The 14,113-nt window shown below is 32.1% G+C and overlaps 1 protein-coding gene and 2 long non-coding RNA genes across 3 annotated transcripts in view; 1 reads left to right on the forward strand and 2 right to left on the reverse strand.

Moving 5' to 3' along the window:
• Positions 1 to 14,113, reverse strand: part of LOC118680748 (uncharacterized) — a 382,178-nt gene that overhangs the window by 140,354 nt on the left and 227,711 nt on the right. The gene's annotated exons all lie outside the window — the stretch shown is intronic.
• Positions 311 to 816, reverse strand: LOC118682503 (uncharacterized). The gene is made up of 2 exons (XR_004978329.2): positions 641 to 816; positions 311 to 548 (listed from the first exon to the last, which is right to left on the reverse strand). It is a non-coding gene; the product is annotated as an uncharacterized lncRNA (long non-coding RNA).
• On the forward strand, positions 11,033 to 12,125 carry LOC138857038 (uncharacterized). The gene is made up of 3 exons (XR_011396033.1): positions 11,033 to 11,123; positions 11,256 to 11,525; positions 11,589 to 12,125. It is a non-coding gene; the product is annotated as an uncharacterized lncRNA (long non-coding RNA).

The following is a 14,113-nucleotide window of genomic DNA, read 5'->3' on the forward strand; positions in this document are numbered from 1 at the left end:
ACGCTTACTTTATAATACTTTGTAGTTTGGATATGTTCTAGATGGTTTAGGTTTTTCTAGTTTAGTTCCAAGTTGTCTAACGGAGTGTGAGTGTGAATACTCAAATTATTATTTATATGTTAATATATAGTATGTAAAATTTAATAATAATGTAGTTTAAAAACGAAATTATTGGTTTGAAAAGACAAGTAAAACAAAATCTAGTTTCATTTCACGTTGGCATAAAAAGACTAGTAAAGAATGTAAGCAAAAGTAGCTTAATTAATAATGCTGTATTTACAAAAAATCTCAAAGAAACTTGCACTATACCTTTATAAAGTTACGGTCTGGTTAGATTAGTAACCTATATATTTGATACATATTGATTCATATTTCCTTAAACATAAGAAGAAGCCAATCTTATCGCCAAGCGTAAGCGCCATAGGTCGTCTGAACTTCAGACAATTACGAAACGCCGCTTTTTCCGCTAGTACGCCCCGATGATTTCCCGCTTCTGAGTTATTTGGAGTGAGATAGTTTTTTTTCTTGTAACACAAATTCTAATTGCTCTGATCGTATAAAAGCGAAATAAAAACCAAATAATTGAGTTCGTTGTTAAATATCTTGACTAAGTATCGTAACAAAAATTTTTAAATTTTACCTTTAAAAATATTGTAAGGAAATTACCGATGTGAATAAAAATACCAAGATCTGCTCAATTATCCAATGTACTCGTATTACGCACCACTTCTCTGCTTCCTACAATTGTGTTTACTAAGCGAGCCACAAGTTTGCCACAATCTATTTGCAATTAAATATTTTAGTCATATATTAGTATAGAAATGTTTTTGCTAAATTGGCTGGTCGTATTATCAGTGCTGTGCATGCTACTCTTATCAACGGAAAAGTACACAATTTAATAAAGTATGCGATATTATTCGTTTATATTTATTTTATTTTTACAATTCGCATTTAACACAATGAATTAGTGTGCTAAATATAGACAATGATTATAATAAATAATGTCCGCGAACTGTGATTAGATTACGGAAAAGTGACTGCATTTTCTAACCCGGGATATTCCTAGCGATAAATAATTCAAACATAATGTAAAGACATGTTTATTTGCCAAGTTTGTACAAAGCATCTAAATCACAGTCATATGACTGTGACATATTCATGATTACAATATAAAAAAAATTTTCGGTAACATATTTTCGAAGCTATTGCCCCTTGATTTAGCGAAGTATATTGAATTTCTATGTCAATAGCTGCTGTTGCTCGACGCCTTGATGTCGACTGTTCTAGTCAGCTTCTTTGGCTTGAAATGTGATTTATTAGTTAAAGTGAGAAAAATAAAGGACATATTGTTTATTTTCTATAATTTTCACCAAGCCAAATAATGAATTCAGGCCGAATGTTAATGTGAAGTCAAAACGAAAATATCAGATCGGGCAGAGTTTAATATATTATTAGCATTGAAAGCAGTGGAAGAGAGGGCCGTTCCATGTTATGGTATTTATAAAATATAGTAATGAATAAAAGCACAAGCTTCTGCTTTAACTGCATTTTTTTAGAGCATTGGTGTCTTATAAATTACTCGCTGCTATCCCACCAAACACCCGCACACATTCAATGCGCTTGCACCAACGCACCTGGCTCACTTATAAACATATACCAAATGTTATTTGCACAAATATTTGCGAGTACGAAAATGCAACGGAAACGAAACGCTATCACAATATCACACACCCACACATATGCGCTTTCACATTCCCGGCTCTGTGGATACATATATAATGTTATGGAGTATATGTACATACTATGTACATAAACTACTATATGAGTCCGTTGTCATATTTCTTTATTACACGCACACATAGAAATTCCTGCATAATTAGGGTTAAATTCCTATACATACATATTATAGATAAATTATTAAATAAACACGAAAGTGTATTCTTTAATTTTTATTTAGTTAACCCCAATTCAAATTCACTCACTTTTGAAGTAATGATTTAAGAACAAGTTTGGATTTAACAAAATCTTTTATAATTCAACATTTATTTTTTGACGAAACTATGAAATCGCAACTGCAATCATATTTGGTATCTTATTACCTTGTATTATAGGTCATGGGCTCTCGTACTTTCATTACCACGTATAGCTTTCTGGGCAAACAACCAAACTGAGAACTACATTCCGAAATATATTTTTTATTCAATATAATCTTCTTTAACTTCAATACAATTATTCCAATGATCCTCCTATAATTTTATGCCATCCCTATAATGACTTTCGGGAAGCTCTGCAAAATACCAGTATATGGCTGTAATAGCGTAATAGCTTCTTCGTTCGACGAAAAACGCTTTCTGAAGAGGTAGCAGTCGCTGGGAGCCAAAACTTATGAATACGGTGGATGCTCAAGCAATTCGTACTTCGTTGATTTTGTCATTGTTAAAACGCCTTTGTGAGCAGGTGCATTGTCTTGATGAAAAATTATTTTTTGGTGCTGCAAACCAGGTCTGTACTCACAAATTTTTTTATTCAGTTGAAACAAAAGGCTGCAATAATATATAAAATTTCATTTAAATTTTAACTTTGTCTTCTTTATAAAAAACTGTTTCCTATGTTTAGTTTGTATACGCCTCAAACTCACAGTTTATTTGGCTGAATATATTAATGTAACTTATATAATCATATGCGCTTAGTTTAATTTTTACCAACTTTTTGTAAATTTTACAATAAGAATATGGAGATAGAGCTGGGCTTTCTCTGCTTAATGAAATATTTTCCTTAAAACTAACACTTTTTTGCAATTTAAATTTCTTTTTTTTTAAACAAATAAATGTAGTGCTGATACCTTTGAATTAGATAACAGTCTTAGTCCATTTTAAAATTATGTACTCTTTTACACTCCTTCCATGAAATATAAAGCTACTAAAATATATTTATGAAAAATTGGTCCTGCAACCAATTGTGTATATTTTTTTTTGGCTTCCAACTTTTTTAAACAGATTTTTCCACAATGCGTTGAAATCTGATTACTAATTTAGCATTAACAATATCAACAGATGCAATTTGAATAGACTTAAATTTTCACTGCTCACAAAAACAAAAAAAAAAACACATGGAGACACTTTTTATCACAAGAAAACGAGAAATGCGCAAATTATTCCGAATGAATTTGCTTGGCAGAAATCTTCATAGATATGAATTCTTTATGTGAATGTTAATTTTGATATGAGCTATATTCATATTTTAAACGTTGCAAAAGTTCCGTATTTGTCACCTGAATTAGTGGGTCCTACCTTGTTTGTACTGATTCCATCACTTCTTTTCCGTGAATAAGGGTTTAACTCCTATAAATCCTTCTATTTATATATATTGCTGTTCATATTCGTCCATGTCAGCATCTACGCATTCTTGTTAAGTGTTTTATTTCATCATGCAAATACATATAAACACTATATATATTATGTATATATATTGTTTTGCTACATGCACATTTGAGAACGTATCTATGTCACTCATGCTTACAACCATAAACATTTACTTATGTTAAGCACATTTCAACTCTACGAAATACGCTGTTCATGTGTGCTTAGCAAACGCGCTAAGTTTCTTTATGAAAATTATCAAAAGCAGTGACTGCCAAAGCTTTTTAAACTGTGTTTATGAGCTAAGCTTAGTTTAACTTCAGACTTAATTGGCATACTTTAGCTTTGTAAGTGGAAATTACATTTTCCACTTTTCAGAGACGCACAGGGAGATTTCGGGTAGATTCGCTTCAAATTTCGAGAAAGACAAGTGTCATTTTTGTTTGGCGTATTTTTGCTAAATCTTGTAGATTAGTGAGATAATCCACTCAACAGCCTAAATCATGTGAATAGGTATCGGTCGGAACATGGTATAATAAAACTTACTGAATACGTTTTCTTAAATTCGTATAAATTAATATGTAAACTGGGCATAACTTGTGAAATAATTTCAAATAGACTAAATCTCTAGCGTTGTTCGCATTAACTTATTTGCAAAGCAAAAAAAAAAAAAACCAGCTGTAAACAGCGCTAATGCAAAGACAGTAGCAATATAAAAATAGGCAGTATTTGAACACATTAACTAGCTCATTGACTGCCTGTTGGTCATAGGCAGTCAGGTAGAGTAAGCAGCGCAAATGTCAGACCACAGGCAGACTCGATTGTTGTAAGAGAATTATTACATTTGTATATACATTTATGAATCTATATACAACTAACTAACAGTCTTTCAAATACATATTTATGCCACACATGTGTTTGTTTTCGATTCTGAAATCCAGGCGACTAAACGAATGTTATACGCATTGTTGCTGGTTGACTTTAGATCATTGAAATCGCAAAATCTATACACCATACTCTTCCTTTCAATAAAGAAGCACAAAACATAGCTTTGTTTTTGTTGTAGTTTTGCATTTGCCTGGCGTCTATTTGCATTAAAAATATACAATGTCATGTGCTACCAACAACATTTGCCAAACACGCGCATTTTTTCACATATGCATTAACGGAAGAGCACACTAATCGAACAATTTATAAGTATACAAGTATAGATGTATATGAATAAAAAATGCGTGTAAGTGGTCAAAATAAGTTTCTGAACTTATTAGCATTATCTAGTCGAGTGGTTATCATTGTGGTAAAAGCATTAAACATCTTTCGAATAATTTTACTCAAATACCATATGTAATATAACATTGTGCTACTGAAGCGCAAATTTTGCCTAGTACTGCGAGTTGAACGGAAGTAAACTTTGTCATGGTAAGAAATAATCCCCCTTTTTATTCGAAGCAAGTGGTTAGCTTCTAATCAATCTTTTTTTATGGCTTGGTGGATAATTAAGTCAGTTTTCTGCTGAACTAAAAAATCGAAAGGAAATAATGTACAGGAAATCTTGAAATGTTTATTTGTAAATATAGTGTAGTATGTGTTTTATATTGGTGCCTACAATTCCGTATAGATAACACATGGTATGAAAGTGAGTGTAAGACAGATATTAAGCTAGCAAAGCTGTCAGCTTACACAAGGAGGAAATATTGCCAGATGAAGAATATTCCCTACTCAAATTACACAAATATTACTAACCATGTTCAAAGCTTTCGGTAAGTCGAGTGCCACAAATAATGTTATTTTAAAGCAGGATTTACGTCAGCGATAGAATTTTGATTAGTTCGAAGAATTTCTTTCCAAGATCTTCTTATGATTTTGTTTGATTATCCTGCATATATGGACATAACGTAGATACTTGCTTCAATTTCAATCACAATAGAATATTAAAACCCACACTTAGGCAGACTCTACATAACAGCTGAAAAATTATTTTCGATCTATTGAATTCAATATATCCTCGAACTTCTAATTTTGCTGCTTCGGAGTAAGCAATTCAGTACTGAACATTTTTGCTGAAAATTGAGAATAACGTTGGGGAAAAACACAAAATTTTTTTGACATATTGAGCTATTTACCAACAACTCATATAAAATAAAACTAAACCAATTGCGCTTCAGGATAAGTAAACTCAATGCATTTTTGAATTCATGGGAGAATGTTGCAGTCATGGAACCAGAACACAACAACCTCTCTTATATCTATAACATCGAAATGAGTTAGGAAACAATTATTTACTTTACCAACTGAAAAAATTAGAGATAACCCTAATTTGGAACAAAATTTATATTTTTCTAGAGATTTTTAAATGACTGTCAGTACAAAGTGGGTTTCATTGTCTAGTTGCAACCACAAAACTCGTAAGTCTTTCGCAGCCAAAATTTCAGCCATAATTCTAGTTTTCATATTTGGGTGAATGTTGCGTAAATATTTTAGTGGCTTGTGTTTATGGGAAACCCTTTCGTACCATTATAAATAACTAGTTTGCTTTTGACCATTTTCTGTTGTTGTTAATACCGTTATTTGTATTGCTCGTCCAGTCGCCAAGCCTTAAAGATGTAACATCAGTCTTTAGAATACGAGCTCGCATAATGTCATGATCATTTCGTCAATTCATAAATTTTTTTCACTTAGAAATTTGGTTCATAAATTTGTAAATATACCGACATCGGTTAGTTTTTTTATGTCACCGTTTTATTGTTAAATACGTTTACATTTTACCAGTATGTCTGTATGCGTGACACAGGTCATTTTTATTTGAAGTGCACTGAGATCCTGTATAGTTACATCAAATACAGACATGTGGCTTTTTTTGTTAGAAGTTGTGACCGTATTAATTTGTTGTTTTTAAATCTGAGGAAAAGGGTTAGGTCTAATATTAAATTGAGAGTCAGCCAATTTCTTCTTTAACATCACCATTTCTGCCCTACAATACTCTAAACAGCAGAACGATATTCGCATCATCCAAATTGTCTTCGTTTTGCTGTGAGTGTCCGTAGTCATAACTTAACGGGTTTATTTAAAAACTTCGTAAACGCTTACGTCATTACGTCTTTTTTCGATGTGTACTTTATTTGATTGAAAAGTCAAACCAAGAAATAAAAAGTAAGGAAAAGCTAAATTCGGTCGTCACCGAACATTTAATACTTATGCAACTTGAAAGGATCAAAGCTGACTAAATACCTTCAATGTGTTGGGAAAAATGTATATTAAATGTTGCGAAATAATTTAAAATTCATTATTTGACGAAATTATGAATGGATAACAATCAAACTTGTATCTTACTAACTTTGTACATTTATTAAGGTATCTCACACATAATAATCAATATATAAGGAGTGAAGTTAGATGGTTGAAAATTGTGATATTAGTTATATTGGGGCTAGGAAAAGTTTTCATTAAATTTTATCCATTTTATGCACAAAGATACTACTCGGTAGCTAGAGGCTTGAATAGTTTTGGTTCGACAACCACGTTGGCCTTTAACGACGATGCCTACAAAGCCTTCTCCGGAGTTGGCGGGGTTATCATCTGATTTCGACTATATTGAAAACATCATAAGGAAGGTCAAAAAGATTTGTCGCCTGCAAATTTGGGTGATATTGCTTGAATAGTTTGTATGATATATACACTCAACATATTTGGAGGCGAGGCCAGTCACTTGGATTTCAACTCGTCTCGTCATTTTGATCATTTATATACAGATAACTCTATATCTAACTCGATTAGTTTTGGGTGATACAAACTACCGTTAGGTAAACAAAACTATTATACTCTTTAGCAACATGTTGCAAGAGAAGAAAAAGAGATCCACTGCTGAATAATTTATAGCATTAAAGTCAATTTCATAAAAGCTTCAGGCCGCAATGCTAATGCCTTAAGGAATAAGATAAGTACTTTGTCATGCGGCAGGTGGCAATAGATGAAGCCGCAGACGAGGAAGTAGTGACCGATGGAGATAGAAACTCCAGGGGACGCTAAGCGTCTACTTTATTTAACAGTCAACAATAAAAAAGTCTGCTTTGCTTGGTTGATCGGGTAGTGAGAGCGTAGGATATAAATTTATAAATGATATTAGCATTAATGGAACCTTTCAAGGGTTTTTCACCTTCAACTTTTAGCTGTCTCCGTCATTTGACTGGATTGTAAGTTTTCTGCTTGATTGTGCGCACGTAGGGGATGAAAATATCAATCTTTGTTTTGGTTCCACCGTTTATTAGCCTTTTATTTTTCTGATTTTCGTTAGCGTGCAAAATATCTGCAACGCGATCCAGCAGAAGTTAAGAAGAAGTCACACTAACAATGGTTAGGAGGGCAATATACTAATAAGAAGAGTGGTTGAGTGCGTTTTTAATGTCGACTCAATCTCCGTATGCGTGTCTGTGGCTATCTAATTCGCCCCTGGATAAAGTCATCTCAATGTTCAATTCTATGGAATTCACAATAAATATTTTTTAGATAGTTTTAATTACTTTCGTTTTGTATAATAAATTAATTATGAATAACTAGTTTTCTGCAACTTACTGGCTTGGCGTTCTCATCCAAAAATTAAGTTTAGTTAGGAGATAATTACCAGTGCAAAAATTATTTACTACTTGTTCCATGTAAATTTCTTCATCTTCAATACTCTTTCTGTAATTTTCTATATTCTTATATTGGCTTAAGAGCGCGTATTCATGCTGTATAGAGATATTTTGGTATGAGTGAAAATGAAATATTAATTTTACGGAAACCTTTTTAAATTTAGAATTTCGAGATATTATAATTTGTATCAGTAATTACTAAACTGTTTTAATTGACATTCACTCTATTACATTATTTTTTTGGCAAGACTTGGAAATCTCTTTAATATTACACGAGGGAGAGAAATGTTATCCTTGTTCCAGCGCAATGCTGTCTCTTAATAAAGAAACCATTGAATACATTCTTCCATTTTACCCAAAGTCAATGTTATTTATTAGCACTGTTAAGATTACTTACGTGCAAAGAAATGCTTTCAGCCCACTACTAGTCTTGTTACTTTATTTATCCTTTTATCTACTACCTTCGTTTTTCGTCCTTGTAGTACTTACAACTAATTCACTACAAAGCCCTTGGCTTCACGTAACTGTGTGGGTGTATGGACTTGTTACACCCTGAATACAATATACAAAGTTTGCAACGATGTTCGTAACACCCTAAAGGAAACTTCAGAGACCCTGTGTGTATATAGGTATGTTGCAACATCTAAGGATCATTGCGGCGTTAATTCAACCTTCTGCGCGGCACTCCTAAAAACAGCACTGCCTATCTCCTAAAATGTAGATCCAGCACATGTTTTTAATTCTTTCCGTTATTATATTTTTATTAGCTCTTAAGTTATAACGAATAAGAAATAAACCTCTTTTGCTATTGGGAGTCAAACATAGCGCATAATCTTCACTTTTACCCACACGTACTTATTCATATATAGCAAATAGATATATACAAACTTTTATGTATATATATAATGAAGTTCGCAATAATTCTGTTGTTATTTTGTAACTGGGTCACGTCAATAAATCCAATTGTAGCAACAGTTTATGTGAAATTACCGGAGAATTTGACAGGTCACCATGACGTATGACTGACATTATGCAATACACATACAGATATACGAGCTATATATAGTAACATTACTACAAACAGTTCTTGGAAATTTGTAATATTCTGTATATTGAGTTGTTGACTTCTGCTGTTTTATGGAAAATGAAAATTAATTGTAAATGTCATTTTAACTCGGCATTGCGTATGAGTGACAACAAAATTAATGTCAAACAAACTTTGCAATTGTTCAATTATTTTAATACAAAATTTTTTTTAATTGTCTATTTGAGGTTTATATTAGTTAGCTTCAATGCTGCGTTTTCAAAGTGAGGTTTATACAAGAGTAATTAACTTAGAAGTAGTTACTGTTGACTTAACGTTATATATTGGTAATTAGTCTCGTTGGATTGTAAATCGAAAAGTTTAGATGAAACTGGAATTAATGTAGTAATGAAAAAAATATGTTTAATGCAACTGATCATAATTATCTTTGATTATTCTTTTAATTAAAGTAAGATATAACTTCTAAGGAAACACCGTCATAGAAATCATTTTTTAGCGAATATTGTAGAAGGTAAATGATATATGTATTTAAACAGTATGTTACAAAACACATTCCAAGTTTACTTTTGACAAAATGTTGTTTCAAATACCAACACTGTTCAAAAATGGCGAATAACTACCTCAACACGTCTATAATATCCAAAACAAGTTAATTAATTACGTATGAATATGCGTAATTATGGTAATAATGATCAATAGTGCATTTGACAAGCAAGCATTTTTTCAAATGATATAATTTATAATACCGTTAAGTGTAAAATGAAAAATAAAATACCTTAAGCGGCGGCAGAAAACCATTTTTAGCAAAGAGCGCAGGGAATCACTTGTATTAAAATAAAGGTAAAAAACACCTCCACACATTCTCACAAAAATACGATTTAGCAATTATTTTGGGGCCATTTCATTTATTAATCAAAAAATGTTTTTTAAGTAATAATTCGAAGGCACCGCATTCTTCCGAGCATACCTGCGTTTTTAATTACTACTTTCGCTCATAGAAGGTTATTGCGAAGGAAGCTGCGTATTTTCAAATCATATTATCCTCACACGATCAACAACTGAAGAAAGTACAATTACATTTTTGTCCTGTATGCAATGAGTTTTGAGTACTTTCACTTAAAGGTATAAAATAAACAAATGAACGTGGTTAAAGCACTATTCATAGTACATTTTTCATTTTCTGTTTTGTTTCCCAAATGACAATTCAAATGAACCATTTATCAAATCTACAAAAGTATTAATGCCTAGAAAGAATTTTTTCAATAAAGTTTCCTCCTCATAATTAACTTCCAATCTGTAAAAGCTAATCATTGCTGAGTTTTTGGAAAAATGCTATGGTCACATATTCACATACACATAACTATGCACAGAATGTGCTTTTATGCAAATAAACTAATTATATTATTGAAAACTTTACTTAGAAATCGCGTACGCTCATCTAATATTTTGCATTCAGTCATGGACGACAATGTTAAATTTACCTGTGTGAATGAATTGCAATTCTTTGTAAAACATATGGACCCACTAATAAAGTGAGCAACGCAAAGCGCCTGCGGATATGATATATATTTTACTCTTCTATTTATGCCCGTGACAGTTACTTTAATTTTAATACAATATATAATATATATTCTCTACACTCTTTGTCGAAATAATTTAGTGCTGCTGCTGTGTTTAATTGAATTTTCGAGTGTCATGTTTTATTTGATTTACCATATTTCAGCTGCTGCTGGAGTTCCTCACAATAATTAATAAGATATATTGAAAGCATGTTAATGTTCTGTTTTATCGAGTTTCAAATATGCGGCCATGCCTCGATATGGTGTATTTTAATTGAAAGTATTAAATTAATCGTTAAATGTTCCTATTTCTGGATATCTGGCCTGATAATTGCGTTCAGGTAGGGTGAACTTCGATTATAAAATTTACAAGAATGAATGTTGAAATGGAAATGTAATGGTGCCGAGAACAATATGTGTTTTGTCAACAAATGTTTGTTCAAAATTTCGAAAGACGCGTAGTAAGCACAGTAACTTCATTCATTAAATTTTTAATATTTTACAAACAAATTCTGTCAGACATTACATTTAGGTGATATTCTTTGTTATGGTTATTATAATCCCTATAGTGATTGCTGATCTTGTTGTATATATTTTGATTAAAATCACAACTTTCTTAAAATCGTTAAATTTAATACCTATTTTGTAATATTGTTATTTCAAGTGAAGTCAATGGGCTATACTACTGAAGTGATGGAAATTGGACTTGCTGTAAAGTCTCGTTGCTATCGTTTGGACTTAGTAGCGGGACTAAAGAAGTTTTACTTTAAAAATTTTAATACATTCGGAATTCTGAAATACAATCCTGTGAAAGCGTTTCATTATCAAATTAATAGGTGTGGATTATTTTAGTACCGCTACAAGTTATCGCTAATATTGCTCTTTTATATAAACAATTACATCAATATCAATACAGTGCCACAGAGTTATAAAAGTAAGTTGTAAAAATGCTGTTATTGTCCATTTCAGTTGTGTTGAAATGCCTAAATTTATACAGCTGTTCACGCAAAAACTCGCAATAAGCGAAATTTCCGTCTCGACCTTCAGCCATGTGAAGATGTCACCCATAAAAACACTATATTCAGCTACTATTGCACTCCGGGGACTCGCTACGCTAAGCGCCTAACCACGTACGCCTACATACTTTTATATGGTATGTAAGAGCTCACAAAACTGCAGATGGTGATAAAAAGGAATAAAAAAGGGAGGCAAGGATTTCTCGTATGTATGCAAATACTTGGTAATTTATGGAAATTATTGAAAAATCCGTCGAAGCTGCTTACATAAACTGTTAAGCGACAATAGCAAAAAATATGTATTTCATAAAATTTCATAATTGAATTAGGGCGTAAAGCATGGTAGATTAAGCGGATGTTGGTTATATGCTATTGTTCCGAAGTACAATGTTGTAATAAGGTGACAAGGAATACAACAAAAGCAACACCTTTTCATGCAACTTGTGTAAATTTGTATATATTTTTCCATTGTTCGAATTAAAGAAAGTATGGTGTTGTAATCAGATACAACCTGGTTATTTTGAGATTTTCAATAATCTTCTATTCAGTAAATGTTTTTGGGTATACAAATTCAAAGGCGACGAAACTAACGGGAAGTGGAAGCAGTTAAGCACTTGTAAATCTTATTGAATTTGATTTAAGGCATGATTAGTTAAACATGTACGTAATGAAAAACGACGAAGCAGTAGCATTGGTAAAGTGAACCCAATTTTGTATTTAAAAAAAAAATTAGAATAGTAACAGAAAGAAGCACGAAGCGCCACAATGTCCAACGTCACCAGTGCAGTGCCTGTGAAGAAAAATACAGAAATAGAAGGAAAATACCAAAATAATAAAATCGAAAAGAATTGGAGAAAAGGACTAACTGGCAAGTTGTAGTGAGGTCGGAAGAACCCGGGAGCAGTTGGAAAGTAACTGTCTCTGCTCTTCGTCTGAAATTGTCGCACAATTTTACTTTTACTGCTGTCCGATGTCTTTACACATACAAATTTGCTTACATATGCACATTTTCAAATACGTTTTTATTGTAAATGTTGTTATGATTGTTGGCTAACCGTTCGACTTCGACTGCATTTATTCTGCTAATGTAAGACAAACTTATGTTATAGCAAGGCACCTACAAAGCGTTTTGAATTCTCAACTTCTGACACAGTCACTACCACATACTCATGAGAATAGTGTGCATAGCTGCCACATATGAGATGTCGCCTCCATTTATATATATAGAACACACATTTTCTAAAGTCAACTAGAGTTGAGTTCATTCTATTGGTTCAAGGATAACGACAGAGCTGAGTTTAGTTGAGTGCATTTTCGAGTTGTTGCACCCAAATTAGATTGTGCTGTTGGTATTTATGGTAGTTGATCGAAATCCACCATTTGAAAATAATGTATTTGTTGCTTAATTTTATTTTACTTTCAAGAGCAAAATGTTCTTCCTTAGCGGCTTTCAATGTAAATGCAAAACTAAACTAAAAATCTGATATATAAATTTTTTAAATAACATTTTTTGGTCAAGATTCAATTGAATTTTAAGCTTCTTTGTTACTAAATTCTAATGGCTAAAAGTTAGAAAGATACCTCAAAGCGGACAGCCCTTTCTCACATCTACTTTCGAACAACCAACAACGGCGGACATTCGTTTGGCGCGCGAGTAACTTCGTCTTTTAATCGATTTATATATACAATATATTTTGTTTTTTACTACCTTTCCATTGGTATGCGACCAGAGAGTGATTTCGAATTACTTTTGTGGAAATAAAAAAAAAAATTCTGAACTTTTTGAAGAAAAAGAAAAACTTTCATTCCTGATACTTATTTAATCTCAGTGGTGAAAGTGTCAAGTAAGTAGTGGTGTTAACACAATAGGAATAGGAATAACAAGTTTTAGGCGTTTTTTTTTAAAGGATTTCTACCTATTTGGAAAGATTACGTCATACTACAATATATAATAATTTTGTAATATCATTGAAGGAAATTGCCACTTGTTGAAAGTGTTTATTAAAATTTCCTTAATATAATTATTAGTATTTGTTCTTTGCAATTATGTTCTCCTTAAAAACTTATATCTGACACCCCCAATATACTTGTAGTTTTATTTCTAACTCACAGTTAGGGTCTTCCAATTTGTTTTTGAACGTGATTGACACTTTCAATATTGTTCGCATTATGATATTGTAGATGGGACCTAGAAAATTATGCTTTAAAAGTATAAAATTTATCTCGAAACATGTTTGAACCCGGGACTAGCCAAAGATAGTCGCAGTAATCTGTTGTCTCATTGAACTTCTATGTTGAATTTTTGGAATTCTGGCTTACTTAACCTATAAACATATAATATTAAGCTTCCATTTTCCTAACTCAAATAAATTTCACAATCCTTCACACATTAGTCCTACTACATACAAATACATAAAAGTATTCATCTGGCAACTCTGCAGACGGCCACTCGGATCACTTACAAAATGCATCCAATATTCGCGATAATTTTACAGTCAGCGAACAT

Source organism: Bactrocera oleae, chromosome 4 (assembly GCF_042242935.1).
Source record: "Bactrocera oleae isolate idBacOlea1 chromosome 4, idBacOlea1, whole genome shotgun sequence".
Classification (NCBI taxonomy): domain Eukaryota; kingdom Metazoa; phylum Arthropoda; class Insecta; order Diptera; family Tephritidae; genus Bactrocera; species Bactrocera oleae.